Source organism: Bos indicus, chromosome 14, assembly GCF_029378745.1.
Source record: "Bos indicus isolate NIAB-ARS_2022 breed Sahiwal x Tharparkar chromosome 14, NIAB-ARS_B.indTharparkar_mat_pri_1.0, whole genome shotgun sequence".
In the NCBI taxonomy this organism is placed as follows: domain Eukaryota; kingdom Metazoa; phylum Chordata; class Mammalia; order Artiodactyla; family Bovidae; genus Bos; species Bos indicus.
The window spans coordinates 16,328,141-16,354,337 of record NC_091773.1 but is presented as its reverse complement, the minus strand read 5'-3'; positions in this window follow the sequence as shown (position 1 = coordinate 16,354,337).

The window sequence follows — 26,197 nt, the reverse complement described above, 5'->3', positions numbered from 1 at the left end:
TGGAGGGCGTGGTGACTAAGCACATGGACTCCACGAAGGCCTGGCTGCCTGGGTTTGAATTCCCTTTCCACCACTTACTGTCTGAGTGATCCCCACCAGGCAGATCTCTAGGCCCCCTCAGTTTTCTCATCTTTAAAACAGAAAGGACATTGTACCCACTTCAGAGGTCACTTGGAACAAGCTGCAATGGTGCACGTATAAGAGTGCCAGGAAAGCGGTGAGACTCACCTCAGCAAACAGATGCCATTCTTACTAGTCTCACTTAGCAATCTGAGAAGGTCCTTCAGTGACCCGGACTGAAGTCCTGTCTCATTCTGCCTTTGTGAAGAGGTGTGGATTGAGCTTCCTCCTCGAGGCTGATGTGGGAGACAGTTCTCAGACGACACCCACCCTTAACACCCCGACAGTGGTTCTTGGTTCTTGCCCTGGTGGTCACTCTCATTGAGGATCCTGAGGCCTTGCTGGCATTTTCCCCATCTCTTCTTAAATGCATTCTCTGAGGAGGTTGTTTTTATTTTTAAATTTTTTCCATTTTAGTTTTGACTTTTTCGGGGCTCAGTTGCGGCACGCAGATCTTCTGTTGTGGTGCCTGGGCTGGTCTCTAGTTGTGATGCACAGGCTCTCTAGTTGAGGCACTTAGTTGGCATGTGGAACCTTAATTCTCCCGCCAGGGACTGAACCGAGACCCACTGCACTGGCAGGCAGGATTCCTAACCCCTGACCACCAGCGAAGTTCCAGAAAACAATTTGTTAATGAGCATTTAATCTGGGAATTTGTGAACTTCCTGAGTCACTGCTCTCCTGAATAAGCAGAGCTTTGTGTAGCAAAAGCCCCACCTACACTTTGCACACATGGTCAGTGGACGAGTTTGACCCCAGGCTGACCTCCTTCCTAACAAAGAGGCTTGTAGGAAATTATTCCTGAGAATCAGCTCCCTTTTCATCCACTTCCTCTTCATGTGATTGAGAGAGGTGTTTACTGTGGTCTGATCTGTGGGTAGTGTGTCTAGACCTCTCCTGGTTCCACTGACATTCCTTTGTTGTGTACACACCTGCTGTGAGAAAATAAATCTTGTGTTCCAAAGACAAAAGGCAGTTAGTAGAGCAGGATTTGGGTTAAAAACCCTTTGCAAATCCCTTTGCCAACTGTCAAATCCACTTCCAGAGGCCACCACAGGAAAAGGCCTGTCTGAGGAGCCACAGAGACAATTTTTTTTAAGGATGAATTTGAAGAGCACCTTGGCCAGCACTTTCCACCCACAAATTTCACATGGCGTCCTCAACAATTCATTGTGTGCTGTGAAATATTATTGTCTTTTTCTCCCCTTAGAGATTCTTGCCATCTCAATAGAGCAGGGACTTCACCCATTAAGTGTGGGCAGTTATGGAGAGGAGAGTAGCGAACTGTTTCTTAATTACAGACACGGGCACATTCAGTAGGCTGGTGGGATAAGCATAAATTTAGGGGACGTGGGAAGAGGTTTTAGCCCTCACTGATGATTCTTAGCTAGTGCTCACTCTAAAGATGAAAAGACTTCTCTGGTGGCTCATACTGTAAAGAAACTACCTGCCAGGTGGAGACGTGGGCTTGATCCCTGGGTCAGGAAGGCCCCCTGGAGAAGGGAATGGTAACCCACTCCAGTATTCTTGCCTGGAGAAGTCTATGAACAGAGGAGCCTGGCAGGCTATAGCCCATGGGGTCTCAAAGAGTTGGACATGACTGAGCAACTGAGCATGCGTACTAGGGATGAAAATCTTATTTTCTATTATTACTCTGAGAATAAAAAGAGATTTCCCCTCTCTCTTCTTCATCTAGCCCTTCCCCTTTTCAGTATTAATATGGGTTTTCAAATTGTTATCTAATGTGTTATAATCCACTCCTGTTATTGATTTTGATACTCAAATTGTCTCCTATTTTTCCAGAGAAAGCTCCTTCAGGTTGGCTCCTGTGTCCTTTCCACATGCCCCCATCAGTTTTTTTTTTTTAGCAGTTTCTTTCTTTCTGAAATGAGACTTTCCAGTTTCCTATCTAACCTCTTGTAATTATGTTAGAAAAGCAGGAAGGTAAAAATCATTTCCCAGCTTTAACACTGGCAAACGTATCCTAGAACTTTGGCAAAGACCTAGTAGGTTCTGGACTGGTCCTATTGATCACTGAAGCTCCAGAAATGGGTCCTAGGAAAGTCACTGTTTTCTGTGAGAGGCAGCTGAGTGTAGATGCTGCTGGTGATAGGCAGACCTGTGGGCTCAGGCAAGTGCAGATTCATGGACATCTGGTCAACACGGCCCCTGGCACGTATCCATGGTGATGGGAGATGGGAAGCATATGGTAATTAAACCCACAAGGAAAACAAGTTCATTCAGGGATTTGAACTCTTGTTTCCCAGATGACACCAGGAGAGCAGCAAACCAGTTATAAAATTATCTCTTTGCTTTGCACCAGTTTAAACAGGTGCTATGGTAAAGAAGCTGCCTGCCAATGCAGGAAACATAATGAGATATGGATTCAATCCCTGGGTCAGGAAGGTCCCCTGGAGGAGGGCATGACAACTCACTCCAGTATTTTTGCCTGGAGGATCCCATGGACAGAGGAGCCTGATGGGCTACAGTCTACAGGGTCTCAAAGAGTCGGACACAACTGAACCGACTCATCACACAAACGTCTTCTACTCTCATATCTGTAGAGATGATGATCATCAGTAAAGGGAGACAGTAAAAGGATACTAGAGAAGATGATGAGGTGAAAAAACTCTCCCAAACCAGCTGATGCAAAAAAAAAAAAAGTCAAATGTCAAAATGTTTCATCAAAGCAGAGACATTTTGGGTCAGAGACTTCTAGACAGTTTGTGTGTTACTTGGCAAGCATCCCTTAAAGAACTTTGCAATGCCAGTTGAATGTGTGGAAAGAAAGCGATAGACCTGTGTATGAGGATGGGAAGAAGATTAGCCGCTTGGTTGGAAGGAGCCAGTGGCCGTGTCACCAGTGGCCTGATGTTACGCTAGGATGCATGCCAGTTGGGATGTCCCAAGCCAACTGCCCACATGCTTCAAAATTGCTCTGAACCCTACCAGTTGTTTCAAGGACAGAAGCTTAGAAGTGGACCCACACTCCTCAAGTTCGATGAGAAGGCCAGGTCCTGAGGAGGAGAAGAAGCCCAGCTAGTTTTGAGCCCATAATATGGTGCCCTACTTTTTCACCATAGAGGCTCAAAGCCCTTTAGTATTATCGACTTAGTTAATTATGATGTTGCCCTTTGAGTCTGGAAAGTGCATTGATATTTTTAAATAAAAGCTGATTGCAGCCTGATCTTTTCAATAAACAGTGGTGAATTTTCTAAGCAAAATGAGGGTGCTGTGACATCCATTCACTTGGACCCAACCACCTCGCATTTTCTGGTCTTCCCATTGTTAGGAGAAGACAGTGACTATTACTAAAACACATGTGTAGTGTTCAAGCTTTAGAAAGTCAGCTTCCTGGGGATATTCAGGAGTTGAGTCAGCAAATACACACACTACTGTTCTCCTTTGTCTTGCCTCTTGCAGACACAGATAATCTATCAGAGTTTCATAACTTTCTATATAATATTAGTTGGATGCCTACAATGGATGGGATGATGGGGGCAAGAAGAGTGAAATGTATCTTGTCTCTCCTCTAAGAGCTTTTCAGTATGCTTGGGAAGAAATCAAGGGTGACAGCAACTGTTCTCAAATGCACTTTCAACCTATGAGAATTTTACAGTTACATGGAGTCAGAGCCATCCAGTTTTTACGGTACGGCAGTAGTAGAACGAGGATGGTATGTTTCCCCTGGGTCTCTTACAATGTAATAGTATTTTCCAGAAAGACACTTGTCCTCTAGCCAGTTTTGGTTATGATTCCCCTGTGCTGTGCAGTCTAACTGTGATTTGGGTTTTTTTAATTGCACAAAACACAATAACATGCAGGTTACCCCCAGTGGTGGAACGTGTCTTATGGATATATTGAATATGGGATAGGGAAGCAGTGAAGTGTGGACCTTAAGGGCAGAAGTTCACAGTCAAGTCTTGGCTATCTTCAGGATGGTGGATCCTGGGCACATCAGCTTAAGCTCTCTGATATCTGTTTCTTTATCTGTAAAATAGAGACAGTGGTAGGTCCTTTACAGAGTTGTTCTGAGGATGAAATGAGATAAGAGTATAAAGGTGTTTGCCACGGTTCCTGGCATATCATAATGCTCAAATTCATAATTGCCATTATGATTTAAAATTTTTTCTCTTAAATATTTATTTTTCCTGCTGCACTGGCCCACAGGATCTGCATTCATTGTGTCACGTGGGACCTTTCATTGCACCACATGGTGTCTAGTTGGGCCCCGGGGGCTTACTTGCTTCATGGCATGTGGGATCTTAGTTCCCTGACCAAGTATTGAACAAGCTTCCCCTGCACTGCAAGCCAGATTCTTACCCTCTGGCCCACCAGGGAAGTCCTAGCCATTATTACTTTTGAAATTAAGCTCGTTATTTTTGGTTGTGCATGGCCTTTGTTTAGTTGCGGTGCACGGGCTTCTCATTGTGATGGCTTCTCTTGTTGCGGAGCACAGGCTCTAGGAGCACAGGCTCTAGGGGCACAGGCTCAGTAGTTGCCCTGAGGCATTTGGGATCTTCCTGGACCAGGGATTGAACCCATGTAACCTGCATTGGCAGGTGGTTTCTTAACCCCTGGACTACCAGAGAAGTCCTGCCATTATTTTTATTCTTATTCTTATCACTATTATTACATGTGGTGTCGATTCCAGCAAGCAGCCTTGTGGATGAGCAGAAATGTTGACAGAGCGCCTCCCCGGCCACCACCCCTTTAGGGATGCAAACATTGCTCAGGAACTGTTGCGCTGTTCAGGGTTCCCATCAGCCCCTGGACATTAGGAGGTTTCCTCTGGCTCTTTCTGGCTCCTTCACTTTGTAGACTCATCTACTCCCTTTCTGCTTCAACTAATTCCTGCTACCCTGAGCTAATTTCCCTGTATTCCTCCACCTGGTGACTTCTGTTGACTCATAGGTTTCAAAATCGTGTTTCTGTTTCCTATTTCAATGACAGGTAATCAAAAGCAGTTAGTTGGTTTCCCCTATCTGTCTTTCCAAGAACATTTTCTTTTCATTACTGTACATCTCAAGAAGGGAAAAGAAGGAACACTTGTAAAATTCAAGAAGGCTGAATCCCACATAGACTCATGTCAGGCCTCTTGTCCCTCGGTGACTCTAATGTGCCTTTTAGATGACTGTCGCCTAACTGTTTACACAGGGAACACCTGCTTGGTACATAGAAATCAGTATCTTTTCCTACTAAGCTTCCAGTGTACTGAGAGGCTGCATCGCCCTCAAGTTTACAGAACTATAGCACAATTTGTAACAGGGGATTTATTTCCTTTTCATTCAGTTGTGGAATCATGAAGGGGTGAAGTGAAAGTCGCTCAGTTGTGTCAGACTCTTTGCGACCCCATGGGCTATACAGTCCTTGGAATTCTCCAGGCCAGAATACTGGAGTGGGTAGCCTTTCCCTTCTCCAGGGGATCTTCCCAACCCAGGGATCAAACCCAGGTCTCCCACACTGCAGGCAGATTCTTTCCCAGCTGAGCCACAAGGGAGCTGAGGTACAATTACCAACGTTCAACCTTGAGTGGAAACATTTGATATCAATTAAAACAACAGGGTAATATCCACAATAATAGGTCCAGTATTAAGATCTATAGATAGTTTAGAATTGCATATTAACACATATATGTGGAAACTAGAAAAATGGTACAAATGAATTGCTTTCCAGGGCAGAAACAGAGACACGCATGTGCAGAACCATGTGTGGGGAAGGGGAGGGTGGGACGAATCGGAGAGTGGCACTGACGTATTTACACTGCTGTGTGTAAAAAGCTAGTGGGAAGCTGCCGCCAGCACAGGGAGCTCACCGCTGTGCTCCGTGATGACCTAGAGGGGTGGGATGCCGGAGGGTGGGGTGGGAAGGAGGCTCAACAGGGAGGAGATATATGTACACATATAGATGATTCACTTCTTTGTACGCAGAAACGAACGCAACATTGTAAAGCAATTATATTCTAATTTAAAAAAGAAAGTTATAAAAAAAGAATCCACTGCTTATGTTTCTTATTTTACTCAGTTCACCCATCTCTTAAAGAAGACACCTATTTTAAGAGATCAAAATCACACCATTTGCTAAAAATAGGAGCAAAGCTTTAATATAAAGGATAATGAATTTCCTACTCTTCCAGGGAAGATTGCATTGCTTGAGGTTTTCCTGGGTACCTTGCTTTTTCCTCCCACTTTTTGTCATCCATTTGGGGACAGCAAAAGAAGCGAATATCAAACCATCATTTTGAGGCTTTTTAATAATGCTGACTGCAGCCATGAAATGAAAAAATGCTTACTCCTTGGAAGGAAAGTTATGACCAACCTAGACAGCATATTCAAAAGCAGAGACATTACTTTGCCAACAAAGGTCTGTCTAGTCAAGGCTATGGTTTTTCCAGTGGTCATGTATGGATGTGAGAGTTGGACTGTAAAGAAATCTGAGCACCGAAGAATTGATGCTTTTGAACTGTGGTGTTGGAGAAGACTCTTGAGAGTCCCTTGGACTTCAAGGAGATCCAACCAGTCCATCCTAAAGGAGAGCAGTCCTGAATGTTCATTGGAAGGACTGATGATGAAGCTGAAACTCCAATACTTTGGCCACCTGATGTGAAGAGCTGACTCATTGGAAAAGACCCTGATGCTGGGAAAGATTGAGGGCAGGAGGAGAAGGGGATGACAGAGGATGAGATGGTTGGATGGCATCGCCAACTCAATGAGCTTGGGTTTGGGTAGACTCCGGGAGTTGGTGATGGACAGGGAGGCCTGGCATGCTGTGGTTCATGGAGTCACAAAGAGTCAGACATGACTGAGCGACTGAACTGAACTGAACCGAGAGTGGGTCCTCCAAAGAGTCGATTCCAAGATGGCATTTGTGTGATCAAGATTTATTTGGAAAGGGAATTCTCTGGTGGTCCAGTGGTTAGGACTCTGAGTTTCCACTGCAGGGGGCTGGTGTTCAAGCCCTGGTCAGGGAACTAAGATCTTGCATGTCACTTGGTGTGTCCAAAAAACCCATTTATTTGGGAAACTTATGGCAAAGATAGAGCTTCCCAGGTGGCGCTAGTGGCAAAGAACATGCCTGCCAATGCAGGAGTCGTAAGAGACACAGGTTTCATCCCTGATCAAGAAGATCCCCTGGAGGAGGGCATGGCAACCCACTCCAGTATTCTTGCCTGGAGAATCCCATGGACAGAGGAGCCTGTCAGGCTACAGTCCCTGGGTTGCAAAGAGTTGGACACGACTGGAAGCAACTTAGCACTGATGCGAGGGAGGGATAAAGAGGAAGGAGTACCAGAAGGCGAGAGTTTTCAGACTATGATGCAAACCTGACTCCTGTGATGAAGAGCAGGAAGGAAGGGGAATTGGATAGGAAGAATCTTCCCAAAAAATTTTCCTCCAGGCCAACAGGGACTCTTGTGACTCAAGTCATCCATTAGAAGAGTACCATGTTTTATAGGACTAGCTCACTTGCAGTGCTTAGTCATTTGCTGGGTAGCATGATCTCAGTGTGACACAGCAGTGAATCAGAGGTACAGGAACTAGGGCTGTCAGTGAACTATGCTTCGTGCAGCCAGAGACCTGAGTGGCACTTTTTCATGACTACCATGGTTTCCAGTTTTGGCCATTTTTAACTGTGCAAACTTGAGTAAGTCATTCCAGGCTCAGAAACTAAATGGTTAATCTATCAATGAAGAGGGAAACCGTTCTATGTCACACAACTGCTGTGACACATCAGATCAGATCAGATCAGTCACTCAGTCGTGTCCGACTCTTTGTGACCCCATGAATCGCAGCACACCAGGCCTCCCTGTCCATCACCAACTCCCAGAATTCACTCAGACTCACGTCCATCGAGTCAGTGATGTCATCCAGCCATCTCATCCTCTGTCGTCCCCTTTTCCTCCTGCTCCCAATCCCTCCCAGCATCAGAGTCTTTTCCAATGAGTCAACTCTTCGCATGAGGTGGCCAAAGTACTGGAGTTTCAGCTTTAGCATCATTGCTTTCAAAGAAATCCCAGGGCTGATCTCCTTCAGAATGGACTGGTTGGATCTCCTTGCAGTCCAAGGGACTCTCAAGAATCTTCTCCAACACCACAGTTCAAAAGCATCAATTCTTTGGCGCTCAGCCTTCTTCACAGTCCAACCCTCACATCCATACATGACCACAGGAAAAACCATAGCCTTGACTAGATGAACCTTTGTTGGCAAAGTAATGTCTCTGCTTTTGAATATGCTATCTAGGTTGATCATAACTTTCCTTCCAAGGAGTAAGCGTCTTTTAATTTCATGGCTGCAGGCACCATCTGCAGTGATTTTGGAGCCCAGAAAAATAAAGTCTGACACTGTTCCCACTGTTTCCCCATCTTTTCCCATGAAGTGATGGGACCGGATGCCATGATCTTCGTTTTCTGAATGATGAGCTTTAAGCCAACTTTTTCACTCTCCACTTTCACTTTCATCAAGAGGCTTTTTAGTTCCTCTTCACTTTCTGCCATAAGGGTGGTGTCATCTGCATATCTGAGGTTATTGACATTTCTCCGGGCAATCTTAATTCCAGCTTGTGCTTCTTCCAGTCCAGCGTTTCTCATGATGTACTCTGCATATAAGTTAAATAAACAGGGTGACAATATACAGCCTTGAGGAACTCCTTTTCCTATTTGGAACCAGTATGTTGTTCCATGTCCAGTTCTAACTGTTGCTTCCTGACCTGCATACAGATTTCTCAAGAGGCAGGTCAGGTGGTCTGGTATTCCCATGTCTTTCAGAATTTTCCACAGTTTATTGTGATCCACACAGTCAAAGGCTTTGGCATAGTCAATAAAGCAGAAATAGATGTTTTTCTGGAACTCTCTTGCTTTTTCCATGATCCAGCAGATGTTGGCAATTTGATCTCTGGTTCCTCTGCCTTTTCTAAAACCAACTTGAACGTCAGGAAGTTCACAGTTCACATATTGCTGAAGCCTGGCTTGGAGAATTTTGAGCATTACTTTACTAGCATGTGAGATGAGTGAAATTGTGCGGTAGTTTGAGCATTCCTTAGCACTGAATTAAAACTGACCTTTTCCAGTCCTGTGGCCACTGCTGAGTTTTCCAAATTTGCTGGCATATTGAGTGCAGCACTTTCACGGCATCATCTTTCAGGATTTGGAATAGCTCAACTGGAATTCCATCACCTCCACTAGCTTTGTATGGTAAAGTTCTTTGTAATCTATGAAGCACTCTGGAAATAGAAAATAATGTTACGATGGAGTGACCGAAGCCTTTCAAATGTAGTAGCTGTTAAAAAGCCATTGTGCTCCTTGACCACAATGCATTGTCTTTCCCGGATTGCTCTGTGTTTCCCATAGGCCCACTGCAGTGCTGGGCGTCTAATAGGTAATAAGTAAATGTTTGTTGAATCATGATAGCAACTTTTGAGAGTTCTGCAAGGAAACACTCCATGACTGAGACGGTATGTGGGATAATGATTGTAGACACTGAAATTTATTCCCTCTGGCAGAAGGCCACATGGCAGGAGGCAAAGCATGGGGGAGGGTGGAGGAGGATTTTTGTTGATATGGTCTGCACTTGGATTTGGAATTGACGTAGCAACTTCGTGCAAAGGGCATTATTCTTCCCAGAGCGGGGAAGGCTGAAAGAGAGTTTTGTAACCTTCTTGTTTTGCAATATAGCCTTTCTTTTGAGAATTTCTAAAATAATTCTGAAGCCAACTGAATTAAGACAATTCCCAATCTTCTTTTTAGATAACTTTACAGCATCACTCCTCTGAAGTTCATTTCCTAGAGTTGTCTATCATTTACATTATTGAGCCCTTTGAGTTTTACCAACTCATCCTTCCCTCCTTTTGAAGAAAAATCTGTTGGGGCTAAAATGTTTAAGGGGCAAGCACAGGAATGAGGGAAGTGGATAGGGGGGGTGAAGTGTGACTGGGTAATTTCTTAAGGAGCTGACTATAGCTCATCTGTTTGGTTCTATTTCCTGAGAACTCACAGTTTTATCTGTTCCTTCTTTCTACACTGCTTTGCACCAGCTCAGCATTTTCAGCATTCAAATGTTTGTTGAATGAACTAATGAATGAATTAGATGTGCTGGGTGCAGGAATCAACTAGAGAGAGTTTCTACCTTAATGGAACTTTTGGTTTAAGGGATGCTGGTGAAAAAAAAATTATGTAAAAATAAAATGACAAACTATGATAAGTGTTGAAAAGAAAAAGCATGAGAAACATGAGGACCTGCTGAGGAGGAGGAGGCGGGGAGTATCTGGAATGTTAAGTGGCATCCTTCTGAGGGGCAGGATGGAGTCAACAGGGTGAAGAGGTGTGTGTGGGCATATGGATTCCAGGCACAGAGAAGGCCACGTGCAGAGACCCCGAGGGAGGGGCATGTGCCAGTCAAGTTGCCAAAGGAAGGTGGTCAGAGCAGAGAGAGAAAGCAGCAGAGATAAAGCAGAGAAATAAAGCTCTGGGTTTTCCCTGTGATGAACAACCAACAAACCTTTATGGCTGTCTACCGTGCAGCTAGCTGACTTCTGTTGTTATGATGTGTACTTATATCTGAGTCAGACATAACAGCTGCACAGCAAGACTCATTCTGCAGATAAAGAGGAATAAACTTAAATTCTAGGAGGAGAAATGTGAGTTTTAGCTAGAGAACCGTTGAGGGCCCCTGGGACTATTGAGTTCAGATAAGAGCTGCTACAGATCTTCTTTTGTGAAGAACAGATCAGACAAAGGGAGGAGGTTTCGCTCCTTTGAAAGGATCAGGGATCTGGAGGCGAGGTTCCAGCTCTGATGGTTCCATGATTGGCTGTGTGACCTCAGACCACATCACCTTTTTATTCATCACTTTCCCCATCCATAACACCTGAGGTTGGGGCTCAGGGATCTCTGACATATTTGCTTCTGACTGGGGTCAAATTCACAATGACCAAAAAGGGAAGAAGGCGTGCATCAGGAAAAATGTTCCCCATCTGTGAACCCCTGAGCCACAGACCATTTCTTTGGGGACAGTGAAGGCTCAGCTGGGGCTCTTGAATGAGGTTGCCTTGTGAGTTACTATGTAACCTGCTCAGTCCTCACTTGCAAAACCTTCCCCCTATCCCTTGTCTTCCTGTTCTGCCTCTTGGAGACTCTTACATCACTGCCTAGTCCACAGGCATCAACCTCCTAGCCTTCCCCATGAGGGATCAGTAGAAAGAACCCAACTTTTTTCTCCTTTCCTGTGGCGCCATCAGGAAGTGCAAGAGGGGACTTCCCAGTGGGTAAGACTCTGAGCTCCCAACACAGGGGGCCTGGGTTCCATCTCTGATCAGGAAACTAGATCCCACATACTACAGCTAAGACCCAGTACAACCCAAATAAATAAATATTTTTTCTGAAAGTGCCAGAGAAAGTAACAAAGGGTAGTGGGTCAGTTCCTTGAGGTTGCCATACAAATGACCACAGACTGGGAGGCTTAGAACAACAGAAAAGTATCCTCTCCCAGGTCTGGAGGCCAGAAGGCTGAATTCAAGGTGCTGAGAGGACCATGCTCCCTCTGAAGGCTCTGGGAGAATCCTTCGTCTTCCAGCTTCTGGTATCTCTAGGTGTTCCTTGGCTTGTGGCCACATCGCTCCAATCTCTCCGTCTTCACATGGCCTTCTCTGTGTGTCTTCTCCTTTTCTGTTTCTTGTGAGGACACCTGTCATTGGATTTAGTCCCCACTCTCAGGTGACACTAGTGGTAAAGAACCCGCCTGCCAGTGCAGGAGATGCAAGAGATGTGGGTTCAATCCCTGGGTCGGGAAGATCCCCTGGAGAAGGGCATGGTAACCAACTCCAATATTCTTGCCTGGAGAATCCCATGGACAGAGGAGCTTGGTGGGCTATGGTCCATATGGTCCCAAAGAGTCAGACACAACTCAAGAGACTTAGCACAACACAACACGGGGGTAATCTAGAACTTAATTACATCTTCAAAGATTCCTCTCTTTTTTTGCAAATGAGGGCACATTCACAGTTTTCAGAATGTGCAGAATTTTTCAGAATATCTTTTGGGGCGCCACCATTCACTCCACTACAGGCCATGACTTCTGAGACATTTGACCCACCAAAATGCCTTCGTTTTATTGATTTTTCTCCTTTCTACACTTGACTTCTTGAAATAACATCATACTATAAGTTCCAATGAAATGCCAGAGAGGAGACAGCAGGCTGGAGAGCCTGAGCGCACAGGCTCTGAGGGTAGGTGGTGGTGGTGTTCAGTCACTAAGTCGTGTCTGAATCTTTGTGAGCCCATGGGCTGTAGCCTGCCAGGCCTCCCTGTCCTTCACCGTCTCCTGGAGTTTGCTCAAACTCAAGTCCATTGAGTCAGTGTCAGTGATGCCATCCAACCATCTCATCCTGTGTCGCCCCCTTCTCTTCCTGTCCTCAATCTTACCCAGCATCAGGGTCTTTTCCAATGAGTCGTCTCTTCGCTTCAGGTGGCCAAAGTACTGGAGCTTCAGCTTCAGCGTCAGTCCTTCTGATGAATAATCAGGACAGGTGGCCTTGGTTCAAACCCCAGCACTTACCAGCCCCTCTGTGACTCAGTTTCACCATTCATAAATTGGGTACAATAACAGTACCTACCTCTGAGGGCTGTTGTGGGACTTAAATAGGATAATACTTGTTAAAGTATCTAGAACTGGCCTCAAGAAAAGTGAAAACACTTTACTTGTGGGAGTATGTGTGGTAGTATGTGGGAGTATGTGTGGTAGTATGTGGGAGAAGGGGGCGACAGAGGATGAGATGGTTTGGATGTCATCACTGACTCAATGGACATGAGTTTGAGCAAGCTCCAGGAGTTGGTGATGGACAGGGAGGCCTGGCGTGCTGCAGTCCATGGGGTCACAAAGAGTTGGACAAGACTGAGCAACTGAACTGAACTGAAAGTGAAAAAACGTATTACAAAGCAGTAGAGGATGGTGAAAACGACTAACTTGGATGGCTAGATGGTGGCTAGAAAGTATCCAGGGCTTTGGCACTGTCTGGAGCTGGGGTTTCTTTGAGCCTCAATCCACCTGTGGCTACCTGACTTGGAATAAAGCACGCCAGTGGCCACTCCCCTCAGGATCTGCTCTGAGCTGCTGTGTTTGCGGATCAGCGTCCTGGGCTCTGGCGGCCAAGCCAAGCAGCAGGCACTGGGTTTCAGATAGGGAGCTACCAGGTGGACACAGCAGAAAGGGCATTTCCGGGGAGACACCCGCCCCTCCAGAGGCAGTCTAGTGACCCACTCCATGCTAGAGGGGAGCCTTTCTCCTCCCAAGACCAGTTCTGGACACTGTGCCTCTGGCCCTGCTTTGAATCCAAGAAGATAGTGAGTACGAGTACTTCCAGGCACGGTCAGAAGCTCTCCGTGGCCAAGGTGAGACCGGTTGCTCTTTTTCTTATGACTGAGCAGGACTCAGTCATAGAAAAAGACTGGGCTGTTGGGAGCCCTTTGGGATGTGGCTCCTCTGTTTGTGCTTAGAGACCTGAGTCATGATGGGTGAGGTCTCAAAGTGCAAAGGGGCTGGGCTTCAGCAATGGATACTGTGTGGCTGTAGGCAAGTTTCCACATCTCTCTGAGCTATGGGGTTTAGCCTCTGGGGAGGATTGCACTCTTGTTAAACCTGTGGCTCTAATTGGTATTTGGGAGGAGGTATAGAGCAGAGGTTTGATGGAGCTTGGTTGCAGCTTAGAGCTGTGGGATCTTAGGCAGGTTACTTAACCTCTTACACTTTTGTTTTCACATTTGTAAAAGGGATTGAACACTGCTGTCAGATGGTTACTGGGACAACTAAATGAAAAAACTGTATGCAGGACCTTAAGCCAATGCCTGACTTATCCTACATGCTTAATCAGCTCAGTTCAGTTGCTCAGTCATGTCTGACTCTTTGTGACCCCGTGGACTGCAGCATGCTAGGCTTCCCAGTTCATCACCAGCTTCTGGAACTTGCTGAAACTCATGACCATCGAGTTGGTGATGTTATCCAACATCTCATCCTCAGTTGTCCCCTTCTCCTGCCTTCAGTCTTTCACAAGCTTAATGAACAGCAGCTATTAAGATTTCCCCGGAGCACTTCGAATAATGACAGTCAATAATGAAATGGATGACTCTATTGAGTAAATTAAACACTGTACAATGGAAACTGTTTAATCCCAGCATGGTCTAGAAGGAAAAGCATTCAGCTGGCCATGGGAGACTCAACTCTGTCCCCAGCTTGGCCAGTTTGTAGCTGGGTGACTGAGCAAGTTGCCTAACCTCTCTGAGCCTCAATTTTCTTGACTTGAAATAAGAATCATAGTAGCTATTTTCTTTTATTTGCCAGGGGCTGATCTAAGGGCTTTTCATATATAAACTCAATCCTTGTTACTTTGTGAAGTAGATATTTGTTAATGCCTGTTTTACAGATGAGGAAATGGAGGCATAGAGGAGTTATGTCATTTGCTTCAGTTGCACGGATTATAAAGAAGAGGCCAAGGTTAGATATGAGCCTGTGTTCTTCCCAGGATGCCATGGAAAGACTGCCATGCTGTGTCCTCTCACAGAGCTTCTGTTAGGGTCCCACATGTGACAAAGTGCTTGGGGGAGGGAAGAGTGTGGTCCAGGTAGGACCCAGAGTCCCCATATACCTCCTTAGGTCTGGGCTCCACTGCATCTTTGTTTTATGTGTGTGATATTCATTACTGTGTAAACTAGGATTTTAAGCAGGAGTTAAACAGGAGTAAGTAGAGGCTTCCCTGGTAGCTCAGTGGTAAAGAACTCACCTGCCAGTGCAATGATCCCTGCATTGGGAAGATCCCTTGGAGAAGGAAATGGTAACCCACTCCAGTATTCTTGCCTGGGAAATCCCACGGACAGAAGAGCCTGGTGGGTTACAGTCCATGGGGTCAAAAACAGACACTTAGCAACTGAGCAAGTGCATATGAGTTCAACATAATCTTCTCCACTTCTGATATTACTCCTAGAGAGGATTGGAAGTAAATGAGGTTTTCATCATTGTTTATATGGAAAAATCTTTACTAAGAGTCTCAAGGACTCAATATAACTTTATACCTCTTCTATTAGTGTTTAGACCTCTACTATTAGTGTTTCTAGGTGGAGCCTGGGAGGGACAGGACTGGGATGCCCCTGCCAGTTTGGGACCCTGAACTGAGGCTGAAACCCCAAGGACAGTTAATCCTGGGGAGGGTTTTTTTTCTTCCCAGCCAAAAAGCTCAAACTTCAGCTTTTGCAAAAGTAATTTCAAAGGAAACCCAGCAGAGCCTTCAAGAACATCTTGGCCGAGTGCTGGAGAGACAGTTGATGGCATTCTGTTGTTCCTGAGACCCTGTAAATCTCACACACAAGACTCCCTCGAGACAAGCTGTTCTACAAAACCTCTCCAAAATGCCTTCAGTGTTATGTCTGGTTGCATGAGTTGATAGATGACCCTTCAGATTCATTTCCTTTTATGCAGGATATCAGTGAAAAGAGAAGCAATGAATTTCTGGTGGGGATTTTTTTTTCCTCTGTGATCTGTTCGGGGTCTGGCTGACTGGAAGCTGTTTGTGAGTCATTGCATTGACTTGCCTCACTATATTTCAAGTTTTAACTGACAAGAGAGCTTCACTCGACTGCTCAAATTAAAGTCCCTACTTTGGGAACGCATCAGCTTGAGTGAAGTAGATTTTCCCTCCTCATGGTTGCAGAAGCCATTAAAGAATTCAAGTGTGTGAAGGAGATGGGGTCCTATGGAGGTCATATCTGAAGTACTGTAGCCTTTCATTTTCAGCCTTGATTTGCTTTTTCTTTTATCAGTTGTGAAATTCTTTGAAGTAGAATTTGACTTTTTAAAGTAGACAGAAGCAAGTGGTTAGGTTATCGTAGTTGACCCCCTGGAATATTTTCTGTAATGCACAGGAGTTCTGAAGGAGAGCTCTGTGGAAGAATAAAGGCCACTTTTTCCATTTATTTATTTTAAGTTAATTTTTATTGGAGTATAGTTGCTTTACCATGTTGTGTTCGTTTCTGCTGTGCAGCAGAGTGAATCAGCTCTCCGTACACATACATCCCCTCTTTATTGGGTTTCCTTCCTGTTCAGGTCACCACGGAGCACTGAGTAGAACTCCCCGTGTGCGGTAGGTTCTCCTTAGTCACCTACTTAATGCAGGTGTGGTCTGTTATCAGCTCTCTGCCCCACCTGTGTTTGGAGAGGAAGGGCTATAGAAGTCCACACCTGCTGAAGTCTTAGCATTCCTGGGGGGTAAATATGTGAATAAATGGGGACCCAGAAGCCCCAGCAATTTCCATAAGCAAATATGACCTTGGTCTGGTTCCTAGGTCTTAGCTCTTTTTCCTGGGTCTTAGTTTCCCTATCTGTCGAATAAGTAGGCTGGTCTTGAAGAGCAGTTTTCAAACTTCAAAAGTTTATTTATGTATTCCTTGAACTCCTTAACACAGAAAACAGGTGATGATGAAGCCCCTCAGATCGAAGGGGTGGAGGGAAGAGGGCAGACTGGGCCATCTTGATCTTTCCTTACTTCCTCCTACCTCGACCCCCTGGGTAGACACCCTGGCTTGAGATCATTGATAACCCCTCCCACCAAATATCTAGAATTCTTTTTCCAATCCCTCCTTTCACTCAGCATCTTTACTGTAGTCATTCTGCCCAAAGATAGAAGTGAAAATGACTTTATTATTTCATCTCTTCCTGACTGAAACTGGATAGTCCTGTTATAAATCACTCTGAACTATTCTGTCTTGGAAGGATGCATGTAAATTTCCATCTCCCCTTTGTATGTTTTGGAAGTATTTGTAGTCATCAATTTGTGAAGTAGTAAACTCCTCATCACTGTAGTCTTTGAGGCTAGGGTTGGCTTGTCAGCTGAAAGCCTTATTTATTAACTATTTTATCAAACAAATACCTCTTGAGGACCTAGTATATGCAAAGCACACACGTGTGCCCCAACCTTGCCTAATGGGGAGGATGGACATACATATAAACAATTCGTAAGGGAATGACTGGCTTTACCAGCTTCAGTTCAGTTCAGCTCAGTTGCTCAATCGTGTCTGACTCTTTGCGACCCCATGAACCGCAGCACGCCAGACCTCCCTGTCCATCACCAACTCCAGAGTTTACCCAAACTCATGTCCATTGAGTCAGTGATGCCATCTAACCATCTCATCCTCTGTTGTCCCCTTTTCCTCCTGCCTTCATTATTTTCCAACATCAGGGTCTTTTCAAATGAGTCAACTCTTTGTATCACGTGGCCAAAATATTGGAGTTTCAGCTTCATCATCAGTCCTTCTAATGAACACCCAGGACTGATCTCCTTTAGGATGGACTGGTTGGACCTCCTTGCAGCCCAAGGGACTTTCAAGAGTCTTCTTCAATACCACAGTTCAAAAGCATCAATTCTTCTGTGCTCAGCTTTCTTTACAGGTTACAAATAAGTCACACTGTCTTTTATCGTTCAAAGTCATTGCTTTAATAGGTTTGAAGAGTGGTCAATTTGTCTTTGGTAAAGACAAGCCTTCCTACTCTTGTTTCCCTGGGAGCATAAAGCACAGGTTTGCTTTTAAATATTTTGTACCTTTAAAAAAATGTTTTTGACATGTACACACTGCTTTATTTACTTATTTATGGCTAAAACAGTTCTTCATTGCTGCATGCAGACTGTCTCTAGTTGCAGAGATCAGGGCCTACACTCTAGTTGCAGTGCACAGGGTTCTCACTGCAGTGGCTTCTCTTGTTGCAGAGCACAGGTTTTAGGCATGTGGGCTTCAGTACTTGTGGCACAGAGGCTCAGCAGTTGCAGCTCAAGGGCTTTAGAGCACAGGCTCAGTAGCTGTGATGCTCAGGCTCAGTGGCTCCACGGCATGTGGAATCCTCCCAGACCTGGGATCGAACCCATGTCTCCTGTGTTGGCAGGAGGATTCTTTTCCACTGCCACCAAGGAAGGCTGTTTTTAAATATTAAGCAAAGAGATAATTTTACTTACAGTCATAGATTTTGCTCCCATCACTCTCAACTGTATTTCTACTGAAAAGGAATCCTTCTGTGATAAAAGATGTCCCAGGACTTCCTGAGACAGTAACACTCTGGGGTGTATGTGGATGCTTACCCATTTCAGATCACGGCCACTGAACTGGGACGGGCTTCCAGCTTCAGCCACGTCCTGGGCCAGCACTGGCCTTCCTCATGACTTTCTAGTCTTGGTGTTGGGCATTGGTCAACAATCTAGATTCAGTCATCCTCATCATGAACGCCCCAGGCATCTGCAGTTCCAGCCACGCTTCAGTGCCTCTAAGGCTAAGAACCCTGTTGGATTTATCTTTGTACAGCAGCGCCTACCACAGGGCCTGGGCCACAAACAAAATCCATGACCTTTTGTTCAATCACCTTCAATCATCCCCAAGTAGTAGAGAAAGAACCAACCGACAAAAGATGTTCAGGCATGATAAAGAGAGAGAAAAAAAGAGATGCATTGAAAAAGGGAATGATTTTAAGAAATGGATGAAGACCGAGGCTGGGTGACAGCCAGGGGTGATGCACCATTTAACAGAGAACAAATGCACCATTTAACAGAGAACTCCCCAGCTCCAAGGTGAGTATTAGGATAAGGCTTAGCCACTGACTTTTGAGATTGTTCTCTTCTCTGATTATGCTCTGCTCTGATTATGGTCTTAACTCTTTTCTGTCTGATATGATAGATTTTTTAAAATACATGTTTTAATTTTTCGCCTGGGAAGGGTCTTTGTTGCTGCACGCAGGCTGTCTCTAGTTGTGACGAGCAGGGGCTATTCTTCATTGCGGTACAAGGGCTTCTCGTCATGGTGACTTCTCTTGTGGAGCGTGGGCTCTAGGGTGTGGACTCAGTACTTATGGTGCATGGGCCTAGCTGCCCTGTGGCGTGTGGGATCTTCCCGGATCAGGGAAGAGCTAGTGTCCCTTGCATTGCAAGGTGGATTCTTAACCACTGGACCACCACGGAAGCCCCTGATACTTTACATTTTTAAATAGAGACAGAGAGCTTCCAATGAATTCTTGCGGCTCTTTCTCTGTGTGTGCTCTATCTGCCCATCTATCTGTCTGTGTGTCCTACAGTCACTGAGCCTATGCCAGGCATTATGGAGGTACAGACATAACAATAGTAATGGTTACTGCCTTCAAAAGTTCAGCATCTAACAAAAGAGAATGATATTTTCAAGGAACTCTTATGATCCCTATAACAAATGATTTCATATTATAGAAATAAGGACAAAGGGCCAGTGGAATCCAGAGGAAAGAGTGACTTGATTCCTCCTTACGAAACTAAGAAGTGTTCACATAAAAGGAGGTAGCCGAACTTTCCTAGAAGAAAGATGTGGGTGTTGACAGTAGAGACGGGAGATGTTACCTTCAGTGGAGGCCCTGGAGTGAGATCAGGTTCATGGACAGAAGCGTGTGATGAGTTTAGGAGGAGCTGTCCACTGGACTGGAGAACAGAGTATGGGAAGTCAAATACCGGATTAGTGAGCTGAGCATATAATGTGGAGAGCCCTAAGGGACATTCGTAGAATGTCGATCCAGTTTTTTCTTTTAATTAACATGTTTAGGATATGGTGGGCTTCCCTAGTGGTTCAGTGGTAATGAATTTGCCTGCCAATGCAGGAGATGTGGGTTCTATCCCTGGGTCGGGAAGATCCCCTGGAGAAGGAGATGGCAACCCACTCCAGCATTCTTGTCTGGGATATCTCAGGGACAAAGGAGCCTGGTGGGCTACGGTCCATAGGATTGCAAAGAGTCGGACACAACTTAGCCACTAAACAGCCATAGCCATACAATATAGCACTTCAGTGTTTACAAATAGAATGTTGTATGTTTTATATCATTTGATCTTCATGACAGCTATCTAAGAGAGGCATAACTTATCTGCTAATTTATAGATGAAGAAACAGGTGCAGAGACTTCCCTGGCAGTCCAGGGGTTACACCTCACCTTCCAGTGCAAGGGGTGTGTGTCTGATCCCTGGCTGGGGAGCCGAGACCCCACCTGCCTCAGGGCCCAAAAGCCAAGACAGACAAACAAACAAACTAAACATAGAAGCAATGTTGTAATAAATTCAATAAAGACTTTAAAAATGGTCCACATCAAAAAAAAAACAACAACAACAACAACAACAGGATCTAAAAAGAAAAAGAAACTGAGGTGCAGAAAGCTTAAAGATTTGTTCAAGTTTCCATAATTAGCAGGTGGCTGAGCTGATAATCAAATCCAAGACTTTGGATCCCAAAATCTATGTTTCTAAAAAATGAAGCATTTTGTTGAAGCATATTATTGTTCTTTAGCTGCTAAGTTGTGTCCAGTTATGCAGTCCTATGAACTGGAGCCCACCAGGATCCTCTGTCCATGGGATTTTCCAGGCGAGAGTACTGGAGTGGGTTTTCATTTTCTTCACCAGATGATCTTCCTGACGCTTGACATATACACATAAAATACACACACAAATTATAAATATAAGACTTGAAAAATTTCACAAGTGGATAGAGTAAATAGTAATCTCTATTAAGTTAGGGAGTTTTTACATCTTTCCAATATTGCATTTTTACATCTAAGAGCATGGAGTATCCCTTCACTGATCTTATTTTGTAATTTCTGGTATAGAAATCTTGCTCATATTTCTTAGGTTTATTCCCAGGTTTTTAAATTTTTTGATGCTCTTATGATATCTTTTATTTATAATTTAACTTAATAGTTTATTATTGGTGTGGTGGTGGTGGTTTACTTGCTAAGTCGTGTCCAACTCTTGTGACCCCAAGAACTGTAACCCTCCAGACTCCTCTGTCCATGGGATTTTCTAGGCAAGAATACTGGAGTGGGTTGCTGTTTCCTTCTCCAGGGGATCTTTCGCATGTAGGAATCGAACCCAGGTCTCCTGCACTGCAGGCAGATTCTTTACCAACTGAGCTACGAGAGAATCTCCTTGTTGTTGATATAGAAATGTATAATAGATTTTTTAAAAATTGACCTTGTTTCTAGATGACCTACTGAACTCACTTACTAATTCAACAAATCAAACTTTATTTATTTATTTTTTGACTGGCTACGTGGTTTGTGGATCTTAGTTCCCTGACCAGGCCCTCAGCCTTGAAAGCAAGGAGTCCTAACCACTGGACTTCAAGGAAATCCTTCACTTATTAATTCAACTAATCAAACTTTATTGAACTGTTAAGAGAGGGCTTCAAGTACAGTGTTGGATAGAAGGGCTGATAGCAAACATCTTTTTTTTTTTTTTTTTAAATTGGAGGATATTTGCCTTAAAAGGTGTGTTGGTTTCTGCCTTACAACAACATCAATCAGCCATAAGTATACATATGTCCCGGAGAAGGCAATGGCACCCCACTCCAGTCCTCTTGCCTAGAAAATCCCATGGATGGAGGGGCCTGGTGGGCTGCAGTCCATGGGGTCGCTAAGAGTCGGACACGACTGAGCGACTTCACTCTCACTTTTCACTTGCATGCATTGGAGAAGGAAATGGCAACCCACTCCAGTGTTCTTGCCTGGAGAATCCCAGGGACGGGGGAGCCTGGTGGGCTGCCGTCTATGGGGTCGCACAGAGTCGGACACGACTGAAGCGACTTAGCAGCAGCAGCAGCAGCATACATATGTCCCCTCCCTCTTGAAGCTCCCTCCCTCCCACCCCGCCCCACCCCACCCATCTAGGTTGTCGCAGTGCAGAGCTGAGCTCCCTGAGTTGTACAAAAACTTCCCACTGGCTGGCTATTTTGTATACGGTAGTGTATGTTTTAGCACTGCTCTCCCAGTCTGTCCCACCCTCTTCCTCCACTGCTGTGTTCACAAGTCTGTTCTCTATGTCTTGATAGCAAACATCTTTGCATCCTTTTTTAAAAATCTTAGAGAAAGTCTTTTAGTATTTATCATTGATGTGATATTAACTCTAGGATTTAGGTAGATATTCTTTATCATATTAAGGAAGTTCTATGCTCTTCTGCTTTGCAAATGGAGACTAGTTTGCAGGAAGGAGAAAGAATGGATCCAGAAAGGCCAAGTTAGAGTGAGGTCTGTATGAGAGTTGGAGCAGGGTGGCTGCAAGGAGGGAATGTGAGAGAGGGATGCTCTGGGTTCTCTTCCTCCTCAAAGGCTCTTATGTGGTAACTGCTCATCTCATAAAAATTTCAAAAGAGAAAAGAACACTACAAATTGCCAGAGTTCCTTTCTCTGTGTGTCCCAAATGGTGCTGTTTATTATTAGCTGTTTTGTGATAAAGATGTGGTCCAATTCATTTAGAAAAATCTGAATACTCTATCACTTTCTTTGGAAAGTCATGATGAAGGTCAGCATATTAAAGGCTCGGAGAATCCTACAAAGGGAGGATTTAATTTAATTATTTAATTTAATATAGCACCCATCCTTCTGTCTTTGATGTCCATTACACCAATAAAATGAGACTCAAAAGGAATTTTAGAGATCCCCTCTTTACCCTTTATTGAGTTGAATGATACTCATCTATAACAAAATCTTTATATGTCAGTCTGTTGGTTTTCTTAAGGTTATAACTGTATCTTTCTCTTTCCCTGTTCTGTTCAAAACCATTGAGAAATAGACCCATGTGGAAAATTGGGATCAACATATCACCTTTATTGCTGGCAAAGGTAGATTGGAGGAAGCTGAATGGATTGGAATCCAGATCAATTTTCATATACTTCACTGTGACTCTGGGGGACTCACCCACCCAGCTGCACGCGGGGATAAAAATCTCTGCCTCAGTGACTTGTAGTCACGACAGTGACCTGTAGTAGGAGCAGAAAGCAGAATACAAATGTTCTGCAGGAAAGCTGACTCAAAGAGGGGAAGACCACATGGGAATAGAAACCTTTAACATGACCTGAGAGAAACATGCCAACCAGTGGACGTCATAATGTTATCATTGTGCCAAAAGATACTCAGGGAATAGATGTGAAAAAGAAATTTTGGGGAGTAAAGAAAAGATGGAATTCTCAAAAGGGTGGAAACTTGAAGACTGATTTATGTTGGAACATAGGGAGAGAGAGATGCTTGTTCTAAATAAGTCTATTTGGGACGTAGAGATTGATCCTTTTATCTTTAGAACAGAGATCAGGGCTCTGATTAGCCAGCATATAAAGAGGATGAAATAAAAATGAACATTTTCTTAGGGACCCAGGAAAGAGAAAGCTTGGGGCCAGGGGAGTCCAGCAGCCCTAAGTATACTGAGTCAATGACATGACCTGCCAAATTTGTTTCTCTATTTTCCTTGCTCTCCAGCCAACCCGGTCATACACTGATCTTAGCTAGAGAGGAGGAGGAACAGGAGAGGATGGAGGCTAGTGGCCATGGGTTAAAAAGGTTCCTCCTACCCTTGGAAGATGGCCTCAGTAGTGGGTGCTCTTGGTGTGCTGCAGGGTGGGTGAGAGGCATGCGAGGAAAAAGTCTCCATTTTCCTGGAACAGACCTACAACAACACCTCCTACCACTATGCCCTTGAGTTTTTGGCAAGGGTTTCTGAAGGACTGTCAGAGACTGGCTTAACCCAGGATGGTTCTACCCAATGTGACGCCAGATTATTCCAGAGTCACCCTTGGCTCAGAGAAACCACAGGAGGGAGGATTCATTAGCATCCTTGGAGGTGCATTTCCTAGACTCTGGCAAGTGAAATAGCAAGGTTTTCAGTGACAAACTGCTGAGCTGGTGATATCTGAATCTCACTGTGATGGCTGATGGGGCTGGAATATACAAAATGAGGACCTACCAGAGAAACATCCGTTTACCTCAACAAGGTGGGAGATTCTATATTACAGTAGGCAAAAATGGAATGTTTCCCACCAGACTGGGAATCAGTTCTCCATCTACTCAGGCTTCCCAGGTGGCGCTAGTGGTAAAGAACCTGCCTTCCAATGCAGGAGACATGAGACATGGAGTTCGATCCATGGCTCAGGAAGATCCCCTGAAAGAGGGCATGGCAACCCATTCCAGAATTCTTGCCTGGAGAATCCCATGGACAAAGGAGCCTGCTGGGCTATAGTCCATGGGGTTGCAAAGAGTTGGACACAACTGAAGCGACTTGATGCTTTTGAACTGTGGTGTTAGAGAAGACTCTTGAGAGTCCCTTGGACTGCAAGGAGATCCAACCAGTCCATTCCAAAGGAGATCAGCCCTGGGATTTCTTTGGAAGGAATGATGCTAAAGCTGAAACTCCAGTATTTGGCCACCTCATGTGAAGAGTTGACTCATTGGAAAAGACTCTGATGCTGGGAGGGATTGGGAGCAGGAGGAGAAGGGGACGACAGAGGATGAGATGGCTAGATGGCATCACTGACTTGATGGACGTGAGTCTGAGTGAACTCCGGGAGTTGGTGATAGACAGGGAGGCCTGGCGTGCTGCGATTCATGGGGTCGCAAAGAGTCGGACACGACTGAGCGACTGATCTGATCTGAACTGAACTGAACTGTAGCAACTTAGCAGGCAAGAACACACTGCATCTACTCAGTTCATTGCCTGGGACACCTCAGACCCAATAGAGGACTGACCCTTCTCTCAAACTGAAGGACTTGGTTTCATCAAGACTGAGCTAATCCCATGCAGAATTAGAGAGGACAACCAATTCTATGGGCTAATTGTTGGGATGAAGGTTGAGTGGAAGAGGAGTTGAGATTGGACAATAAAATTCACCCAGCCTACCCAAATAAATTCACTAAGTACTCTAAATTTCCTAAATGGTATTGTTCCTGCTGGTTAAAAAATTATCTTTGAACTTCCTTAAAACATACAAACCTTGTCTCTGAGAACACAGCTCATCAGCACTGATAATTTAGCCATAAGAGTTTGAAACCCTGCTGCACTTCAGAATCACCTGGGGAACTTAAAAAACTACTGTGCCTTGGCCCCACTCTGACCAATGAAATCAGGCTGTCTGGGATGGGATCTGGCCACAGTGTGTGAAAGAGTTTTAGAAGGCTCTTCAACAAGAACCCGATGTACAACCAAAGTAGATCATCATTGCTCTGAACAAATAGGATATGATCAGGAGAATAGTAATGGGCAGATCATAGGGAGAGGGGAAGAAACATTTCAGAGTCTTGACAAGGCAGGACGTCATGTGAATTTATATTTTCACAGTCTTCTGTCAAAACCCACATTATAGCTATTTCTGTGTTTGCTGGCTTGCCTTTAATAAATCTATGCATGTCTTAGAAGTAAGATGAGTATACAGAGAGCATTTACCCAAGAAGGTATTTCCAACAGTCAGCTAGAAACTTACTCAAGGCTCTATGATAACCTCAAAATGGTGATGAAGCTTGGTTTTGTTTTGTTTTTTAAGATAGACCTGATTACCTGCAAATCCATTCTTTTGGTAAAGGAATTTTATTAAACATTAATATATTAAATGTAATATATTTTTCAAATATATATTTTAAAATATTTTCAAGAGTTATCATATATAGAAACTCACAAATCAAAAATTTTTTTTTCTACACTGGATGTTATGATTGTGTTTGGAGGGTGAGGTGCAGAGGTGACCTGAGTCCTCTTAGATGGGAAGGAGAGCGGGAGGGGCCTGGACTGGTCACACCCATTGATGCAATTAACTTAGTGTTTGGCCTCTTGGCCTGAGCTTCTTCTATTCTGCACTGAAGGTAGAAAAGACGATTCTAGAAGAGGAATCTGGTGACACGAATGCAAAACCACATAGAGACCATGGTTGTGAGCCATTTCCTAATCCCAGCTCCCCTGAGCTGTGGACATGACCGTAAAGTAGTTATTTGTAGAACTTTTAACAGTGCAGCCTGAGGGTTCAAGGAGGTCACACACAGCACCCCCATGAGAAAAGCAAAGTGAACTTTATCACCACTTCCTGCAGAAGAGGAGCCTAGAGCTCAAAGTCCCATGGCCGGCCCCAGAGACATAGTCAGAAAGTGACATAGATGAGACCCAAACTCCAGTAGCCCAGCTCCTCTTTCTGTGTGCTGGGCTGGCTGCCTCCCTGCCTGCGTGAGCCCTGGGGTCTACGTGGAGCGACATCACCTTGAACAGATGAGCAGAAGCGTGTAAAACACACACACTGTTTAATGCTCTCGTT